Source organism: Pongo pygmaeus, chromosome 3 (genome assembly GCF_028885625.2).
Source record: "Pongo pygmaeus isolate AG05252 chromosome 3, NHGRI_mPonPyg2-v2.0_pri, whole genome shotgun sequence".
Lineage (NCBI taxonomy): Eukaryota > Metazoa > Chordata > Mammalia > Primates > Hominidae > Pongo > Pongo pygmaeus.
This window is the reverse complement of record NC_072376.2, coordinates 140252665-140262925: the sequence shown is the minus strand read 5'-3', so window position 1 is coordinate 140262925 and position 10261 is coordinate 140252665.

The following is a 10261-nucleotide window of genomic DNA, read 5'->3' as shown; positions in this document are numbered from 1 at the left end:
CTGATACTCTGGGAACTCTATTTCCATGAATAATAAAGTCCTTTGTTGCTGACCCAGGAGTTTCTTGTGTTCTGCTGGCATTCATGAAACTGGCAGGCTAGCTTGTCAGGTTTCAAGTAGGATAAAATCTCAGACTGTACAGTTCTTGACACTGGGGAATGGGTATGTTTACTGCTACTGATGTGTCATTGCTTCCATGCCTTTTCAATGGAGAAAACTAGGAAATATATTTTTTAAAAATCACGAGTTGATACTAACAACTCCTATTTCAAAAGAATGCCATTAAGTGCTTCCTCTCCTTCCCCTAATCCATATTTACATCTCCCTTCTCCAGCAGAGAGAGCCCCAGTTCCTAAGAATATCAATATATTCACACAATTACTCTTTCCTGCATTTCATATAAATTGGGATTAGAATTATTAGGCCAAAGTCATTATAAGTTCAGTAGTTGTTTGCAGTTTTTTTTTGTCCTTACAGTATATCACACCAAAGATGCAGTCACATTACTGTACTATAAAGATACTTCAATTCTCTTTTTTTTCTGATTATGTTACCAATTTGGTATTGTTCTGACTCCAGTGTTCCTCTGAACATCTCCATCAATTTTTCAGGATTCTTTTGCTTTCTGACACAATACAATATTTCAAATTCACCTTGAACTTTCCTTGCTCCAAATTTATAATCAACTGTTTATCAAAGAAATTCATTTTAAAAATTATTTATGTATTTATTTAAAAGTAAGGGGTGGTATTTAGACACCAAGATCTGGGTGTTGGGAGAGAGACAATTCTGTGCAGGTCTCTCACATTTCTGTGCACCTTGTGATGGAGGGAGTCCCAGCTCTTTGTTCAATTTTAGACCTGCATAATACTCCATCTCGTTTATTCAACCAGGTTCCTATGCATGGGCCTTTTGATCGTTCCTAATATTTTACTATTATCAGTAATGCCATATTGAATAACCTTTTGTTTTGGGTGAGGTATACCTTCAGGGTAAATTCCTAGAAGTAAAAATGCTGGAACAAAGAATAAATGCACATGCAATTTGCTAATACCCTCCTAATAGATTACATCATTTTGTAGTGCCATGTAAAAAGTTTGAGAGCGCCCTGTTCATTTCTCCTTAATGGTGTGTATGGAAAAGCTCCTGAATTTTTGCTTATCTGAAACGTGAAAAATTGTGTTAGTATTTGGCATTTCTAATTATATGTGAAATTATGCATCTTTTCATGTGGGGGGAAATCGGTGTGATTGTTATACATATGCATATGTCACAGCTCATCAAGTTAAATATTTTAAATGTGTGCCACTTATTGTATGTCAATTATAGCTAAATAACACTTTTTTTTAGTTTAAAAAATTAAGGAGTGAAAAGAGACTAAAACCCCAAAAGAAAAATGAAAAGACAGGAGAAGGCAGTTAAAAAAGAGAGAGATAAATAAATACTCTTTAATAATATGCCTTAAAATTATGGCATAAATTTAAATTTTTTAAAAATTTCTTTCTGTGAAACTTAACAGGAAAATTACAGTGTATGCCGTCTCAACCCAAGATAACCAAGCACTTTTCACAGACAGAAAAAAGATCATTTGAATAATATAAAGTAATAAAAACAACTTGAAAGTAAATAAACAGGTCATACATAAAATGTAACATGATGAAGATTTATTATATTCTCCAAAGGAGGAAGAAATGGCTTGATAGTGGGTGGTGAAGGAGGATGTGGGGGGTTGGGGAGTCATTCTTTGAAAGGTGCATTATTTTTTTCTGCGTGATCTTCATCAATTTGTTTGACTTTAGGGAGATCACAATTATTTGCACTCAAATTACACTTAAAAATAAAGTTTATAGGCCGGGCGCAGTGGCTCACGCCTGTAATTCCATCACTTTGGGAGGCCGAGGCGGGCGGATCACCAAGTCAGGAGATCCAGACCATCCTGGCTAACATGGTGAAACCCCGTGTAGTTCCAGCTACTCGGGAGGCTGAGGCAGGACAATGGTCTGAACCCGCGAGGCGGAGCTTGCAGTGAGCCGAGATCGCGCCATTGCACTCCAGCCTGGGCGACGGTGCGAGACTCCGTCTCAAAATAAATAAATAAATAATAAATAAATAAAAAATAAAGCTTATAACAGTTAAGACCACCTTCAAAGAAAAATACAGGGTAGACATTACAGTGCTTTGAAACACACGGAAACAGCTAATGTGTAGCGCAAACTGCAGAGCATAGATCTGTTGGCATAGGTCCACACAGAAAAATATTTTTGGACCATCCAAACGTGGAACTCAATTCAAATTTGCTCCATTTTGAAATTTCCTGACTACAAATGTATTGAGTAAAATGGTGACTGTCTTTTTCTAAAATTGTAATATTGAAATATCACTTTTTACGATAAATCTACTTAGCATGTTTTTTGGGAAAAGGTAATTATAACAAGAAAGAAAAACCCAGATAATGTGAAAGGCAGTATAACTTTTCAAGAGGTGTGATGGTAAAAATGTCACTGAAATCAACAATCATTAAATAAACTGAGCTTGTATTTCAATGTTACTATTCTAATGGATAAGAAAAGCTGAAATTATCATGTCTAAGTAAGTAGTTTACTTTTGTAGAGTTACTGATGATTCATCAAACATACTGCTCTTGTAGACACTAAACACTTCTAAGTCTGGTTATCACATGCTTTCTTTCATGTTTTAACTCAGAACCTTGATTTATGCTTTCCATTGTTTTTGGATAAAATCCAAATTTCCTAATTCTGTTGAAAGAGCCTCCACAATTTGGTTCTCACAAATCTCTTCAGGTCTTTTATTTTCACCCTTCCTCTAGAGCTCTTTGTTTTAGCTATGTTGAAATGCTTTTACCTTCTAGAATTTGACCTACTTTATCTCACCCAAAGGCCTTTTAAAACCTGTTTGCTCACGTTAAACACCCTACCTTTTATCCTGATTTGATGGTTACACAATATATACATGTATCTAAATATCGTGTGGTACCCTATAACTATGTAAAATTATTATATGTCAATAAAAATAAAATAAACATAAAAACCCCAACCCTGCCTTTTGTTCTTTGCCTCATTCTCTTCCTACTGAGGAGTCTCAGCTTAAATTTCAATTCTTTGGAAGGTCTTCCGTGTCCCCAGATTAGGTTAGCCCTTAGGTTCCCTTGCTAGGTGCTTCCAGAGTACTGTGTATTTCCTTAATTACAATAGCCTTTATTATAATGCTTTCTTCATTGAATGCCTTCTGAACTTTCAAGGGCAGGTACTATGAATGTCTTATTTATTTCTGTCTCTTCAGCATATAGGAAGATCTCTGTAAGTATTTCTTGGATGGATGAATAAATAAAAATGTATACGAACTATGCCATTAAATATACACTTTTAATATACTTTTGTCAACTCTATCAGTTAAAAATTGGGGGCTTTTAACCCTATCATTAACATTTTTATTACAAAAATGTATTTCTATTTATCTGTTTCTATTTCCCTGCAGTGAGAAGGACAGAATTCTGAAGCATAGACACAGAATAAATAATGCCTCCTTGCTGTTACAGTTTACTTGGAAAAAGCATGTCTACGTTATAAACATTGTTATTTTTATCCTATACTTTCTGGTTGGCACAGGACAGATATTAAAAATATACTTTATAACCTGAAATCTGTTTTTTAACTTAATTTTTTTTTTGCTTTTTAAATACATATATTTTCAGAAAGTCATTGCTTGCTAACTGAAATCTGTTTTAAAGCAATACATTTTCTATAGAGAAGGTATTTTGGATAAAAAGAAAGATGATGTAGCATGGTAGAGATTTGGGAGAGCATTTTAAGTAGTTCGATTTGTTTAAGTATTGAATATGAAATTTAAATCACGTTTTAACTCTTTCCTTTAAAAGTATACAGATGTTTAAAACAATATTATTAAAAACTTTATTTTAGATATTTAACAATACCTTTTAGAATTGGTGGCTTTATATTAACATTGCAGTTTTAGCTAGTCCATGGTATTTGGAAAAAAATCAGGTTTACAATGGTGATAAATATAATGCAAAAGTCTTAAAATGATTTAAAATGACGACGTAAGAGTTATGAAATAATCAGCCTAAGCCTGTATTAAATTAAGAAAAATTTCCTCTTTTAGTTTTGAAAAGCAAAAGGGCTCCACCTGGTGTTGAATGAAACTATAGACTTTTAAAAATGATTTGATGATTTTACATTTTCTAAAAATTGAAATTCAAAATGCTTTTCTTGATTTTCTGTTTATAGTAATGCTATTGATATTGTTCCAAAATTACATGGACTTAGTTCTTTTATGAAGTAATTAATGTATGTCTGATAAAAAATGTTTCCTTTAACATTTTAAAAGATTTTAGAGAAACTTCTCTCACGCACCTTCCCTTCATCCTATCTTTGGCAGGCATGAAAATGCACCTCCCAGACAGAGCACCCAGCTGCTGTGCTTTGAAGTCAGCCACACCTGCCATTCATTGCTCTTACCAATGGACTGAGTGCTGTGGCAATACTGAGGCCGTGTTGGTCCTGGAAGACAGGTGGGGCTCCTTCCACTGCTTAGGCTGGAGTACTTCCCCACAGCTTTGACAAACAATCCTTAGACTGCAGAGCAGTGTAGGATTCTTCCATTCAACCTTCTCTCCCTCATCCTGGGGTCAGACTTGGATGCAGTCTGACAGCTCTCCCAGCCTTTCCTAGCTCCTTGTTTATTTCTTTTTACACAGGCATTTCCCACTATTAAAATCCTGACGTATTTAATCCTGTCTTTGTATCTGTTTCTCTGAGGTCCTGGGCTAACACAATTTCCCTTCTGGAACTTTTATGAAAAATGAGCAAGTGGAGGCATTGATCTTATTTTCTAATATCTGGGTGGTCTACTATTTGGTCCTTATGCATTAAATTAGATTTTGAAATCTTAAACTCAGGTCCAGGTCTCTTCGAGCTTTGCTAATTAGTGCATGATGTGGAAAAGTTCACGTGTCCTACGGAACTACTTGACACTTTGATGCTCCATGGCATCGAAGCATGAAGAATGAAATAAAATGGTATAATTATTTTGTATTTTAACTACAAGATCTCAAAGGATGTTATAGTTAAAATTCAAAATAATTATACTATTTACATGATATAACTATATACCACATAAGGTATAAGGGCTGTTTGTGATCCTTTAATTCTCCAGGATCTCAGAGAAACAGATGCAAAGACAGGAGTAATAAATATAAATACATTTATATGATAAAAATATTAATGATAGGATCAAAAGCCCCCAATTTTTAACTGATAGAGTTGACCAAAGTATATTAAAATAATATACTTAATTACTTAATTTAGTTAGCATGTTATTGTTTGCACCAGTCACAAGGGCTTTTGGACAAGAGTGATGATAAATCAATGCAAATCCAACATCGCTTCTAGAAAAATGCCTTCTCATGCCTGTAATCCCAGCACTTTGGGAGGCTGAGGCGGGTGGATAACCTGAGGTCGGAGTTCGAGACCAGCCTGACCAACATGGAGAAACCTCGTCTCTACTAAAAATACAAAATTAGCCAGGTGTGATGGTGCATGCCTCTAATCCCAGCTACTTGGAAGGCTGAGGCAGGAGAATCGCTTGAACCTGGGAGGCGGAGGTTGTGGTGAGCCGAGATCGTGCCATTGCACTCCAGCCTGGGCAACAAGAGCAAAACTCCATCTCAAAAAAAAAAAAATTTTTTTTTTACTGATGAAGAGAAGGACTTTAATGTCACTTTTTACCCACACAATAAATCATATTTAGTGTTAGTTTTCAATATTAAGTGCTGGTGATGATGCAAATGCATATTCAGATTTGTTGGCTCTCATTGAAATGGGATATACATTATTGGAGTATCCTAGAGAATAATAAACTATGTGAAGTGAAAGACACTTCAGTTCCTGATAGAAAGGCAATAAGCACCAGTAACTTCCGATTTCTGGAAACTGCCCAGGGATCTTGTGTCATTCCATGTGCTTGGTTTGCTTCTATCTCACTGATATTTACACTAAGAGGTTAATGCAACTCTAGGAAGATAAAACTTCAGATTACTTTGTAGTATAAGAGAATGGAAAGAAACCATAGCCTGGGAGGTAGAATATCTGCATTTGAGTTGGCTTCACTTACCTTGGGTAAGCCACTTACCTTCTTTAAACTTCCCTTTCCTTATCTGTAAGATGGGGCTATAATTCTCTGACTCCCATTCACGTGGTCATGAGGCTTAAATGAAATAACCCACTTGAGAACACTCAGTAAACTAAAGCACATTGCATTTTTAAGGTTATATAATCATAGTTTACTTGTATTTCTAATAAAATTATCTGCTAAAAATGTAAGTAGGGATTCTGATCTTTTATATGAATTTTGAAATTTATAGTACATGTAAAGATATTTAAGTAAAAATTTTCTGAAACAACTATTTAAATAAACAAACATGTTTTAAAATAGATCTTATTTTGCTTTGCTTCTTTCATGTAAAATACATAGATTATTTACTAATAAAGACAAAGATTATAACTTAGCTACCTTTTGGTAGGTTAAAAATGGAAACAAAACTAAGTGTAAATTTGAATTGCATGAAAGATCTGGAGAGACAGAGAGATTAATTTTCTCCCTTCAATTTTTGAGGCAGTGGTGGAGGAAACACATTTTTATAGAACCTGACAATTAAAGCACAGAATGAAAGAAGACATCTTTGTTTATCTGTAGACCTGAGCAATGAATATTTTTGTTTTAATTTTTTTAGTGTGCTCTTTTATAGGTTTTCATGAAAGTAAATTAATAATGTAACATCTCCACAAATTCTGTTTTAAAACTATAGCTGATAATGTTCTTACATGATAAAATATTGTCCATAAATTATTCATTTGTTGTTAAAATACAAAATAATTATTCCACTTAATTTTGTTCTTCATGCCTTATGCAACCATTTAACTGTGATAAGTATAACACTGTTATTATGAAGTAGTTTAATTAGGCATGCTTATTCTGGTTAACTTAAGCAAAAGGAGGAAAAAATGAGCTACCGATATTTCACACAGACTCCCAGGAAAAGCTGAACATCTAGGCCTTGGGAAGTGCAGGAACAGGAGGCTCTGAGGTCTAGGGAGAAACTTTTCATCCCCTCTTTGCTCTGCCTAAGATACTCCTTAAGTTAAAGTCTGGGTAAGGTTGCACTCTGAGCCCATTCCTTGGTCCTGAAGAAAGTAAAATACCTTCCGTGAAATGCCAGTTTTGTGCAATACAAGAGGGGTGGTCCCCGAAAGAAAGTGAAGGGATGCTGGGCAAGAAAATAACAGATACTCACTACTTGATGTATTCAACTCAAATATTTTCCAACGACTTTTTTCATTTGTGACAGTTATAATCACTTTCCTTAGTTTCTAAGATGACATGCACTATCTGTTAAGTCATGACAAGCTCAGATATTCACCAATATGCTTTTTGATGTTCATTTCTTCTCTCTAAGCAAATGCTGCACTAGATAGACCAGGCACTGGTGCTTATCACTGAGGTATTGGTATTTTTTTGTTCTTGGGATTGTATATTCTTGAAATGATTGCTGCCGTGTAAAGTTAAGGCAAGGCACACTGGAAAATTGCAGGCTTGGCGAGTGTACAGGTAAATGGTATTCTTTACTGCTTCCCCATGGCCATTATTAACAGGATGACTTGAGGAGAGGCAGCAGATGCCCATGGGAATAGTGTTTTATCTTCTAGAGATAGAAGCTCTGTGTATGCATGCTCATGGACATGGCACAGGTATGGCTTTTGGGCCAAAATATGTGTATTTGCTGCTTTGAGAATGACTTCTTTCAGAGGCCAATGTGGGAGGATTGCTTGATCCAGGAGTTTGACTCAGCCTGGGAAACATAGCAAGACTCTGTCTTTATAAAAGATAAAAAATGAGCTGGGCATGGTGGTGTGCACCTGTAATTCCAGCTATTTGGGAAGCTGAGATGGGAGGATCCTTTGAACCCAGGAGTTCAAGGCTGCAGTGAGCCGTGATCGCGCTGCTGCACTCTAGCCTGGATGACAGAGCAAGATCCTGTCTCAAAAAAAGAAAAAAAAAGACTTCTATAAGTACTTTAGTTTAGAGTTAGCTAGAAAAGTAGTACTAGAAATGAGGCATGATATATGTTTCACATCTGAAAAACTCTCAGAACATCTCTGATTTCTATCACCATTATGTATACATTACAATAATATCTGTTGTTTAGATTGGACAATATGTGTTGCTACTCTTATCTTTTATTACATTTGAAACATTTTACATATTCAGATTCTGTTGTTTATAATTTACTTTTTAAATAGTTATAAAAATATCATTTAAATATATAATTTATCTTTCTGTTATTAAAACAGATATTCTAGCAAGAAACACTAGAGGGCATTCACTGCTTTGTTCAAAGACATTGGTCCACTTTATATGCAGCTGTTCATATGTGATGCAATTTGTTAATATGCTTGAGAAATTAAGTATGAAAATTTTCATTTTCTAAAATATCTCAGCATATTATTGAATACTGAAACAACAAAAACCAAAAAGTGGATAAGTAGGTCACAGGGCACAAGAATATCAAATTTTTCATATTGGAAACAAATCTTTAAATAATCTTCAATGTGACTTAATTTCCCTTAAAATAAGTCAACAAATAATACAAAATATCAAATTTTTAGCATTTGTAGTGCACAAAAAAGATTCATACAATTTTAGACTTACCTTTATTTTAAACGCACCTGGAATTTAAAAACACAAATAAATTATGTAGAAGCATCAATGAGTTAAATCATTCATTTCCCAATTGTCATTTTATTATAAGGTATCAATGAAATTATCCTGCTTCTATTTCCATTCTCAAGTTTTCTTATTACACTTACCTATCCTTTTGCTGTCTATTCAATTTAACTTATTTATGCATTCAATTCTCTTATTGGGCACATTCTCTATGCATTGCTTTGGGTTTGTAATTCTCAAAATACTGTGTGTATGCTACAACAAAATATGCTCAAATAATTTGAGTAAGAACAAATCCTCATGAACTATAGAGATGACAGAAAGAAGTAGTTTTTTTAGCCTCAGTTTCTTTTTTGATAGGTTTACTTTATTTTATATTTTATTTATTATTATTATTGTTTTTTTTTTGGGACAGGGTCTCACCCTGTTGCCCAAGCTGCAGTGCAGTGGCAGGATCTCAGCCTGCTGCAGCCTCTGCCTCCTGGGCTCAAGCAATCCTTCCACCTCAACCTCCTGAGTAGCTGGGGCTACAGGCGTGCACCACCACACCTGGCTAATTGTATTTTTAGTAGAGACAGGGTGTTGTCATGTTATTCAGGCTGGTCTTGAACTCTTAGGCTCAAGCAATCTGCCTGCCTCGACCTCTCAAGGTGCTGGGACTACAGGAGTGAGCCACGGTGCCCTGCTGATAGGTTTATTTTAGACTGGACATCTGGCTAAATATTCTTATTGGCTTAAGTTTAGACCAAACTATGTAAAATAATCTGAACAATTTTATAGATAACTTTATAAAACCACATGGCTTAACGAAAACCTAAAAAAGCAAGTGTTTTCTTAACATTTTTACCTCTAATTTTTATATTTATATGTGGAATTTAAAAAAATGCAAGTATCACAAATATGAATCTTAGCATATCTCTCCCCTGCCTTCAGAAACCCATTTTTAGATAAAATTATCTAATAAAAGTTAAGTAAATTTTGGCCTGGTTCGGTGGCTCACGCCTCTAATCCCAGCACTTTGGGAGGCTGAGGCGGGTGGATCACGAGGTCAGGAGTTTTAGGCCAGTCTGACCAACATGGTGAAACCCCGTCTCTACTAAAAATACAAAAATTAGCCGGGCGTGGTGGCATGCACCTATAATCCCAGCAACTTGGGAGGCTGGGGCAGGAGAATCGCTTGAACCTGGGAGGCGGAGCTTGCAGTGATCACGCCACTGCACTCCAGCTTGGGCGACAGAGCGAGACTCCATCAAAAAAAAAAAAAAAAGTTAAGTAAATTTAAACTATATGTATGAAATCCTTTAAAAAGTATAAGTGCTGTATAAATGTAAGAAGCTGTCATTTTGGGGTTTAAATTTTGACTTTGGTATTTGTCAGCTCAGTGTTTTCATCTGTAAAAATGGAAACAACAACTCATTTGATGACTTTCCTCCCTTTTTGCATCAGTACTTTCCTGAGAAATGACAATCTAGCTGATGGATCGTGTCTAGGTACTGCAGAA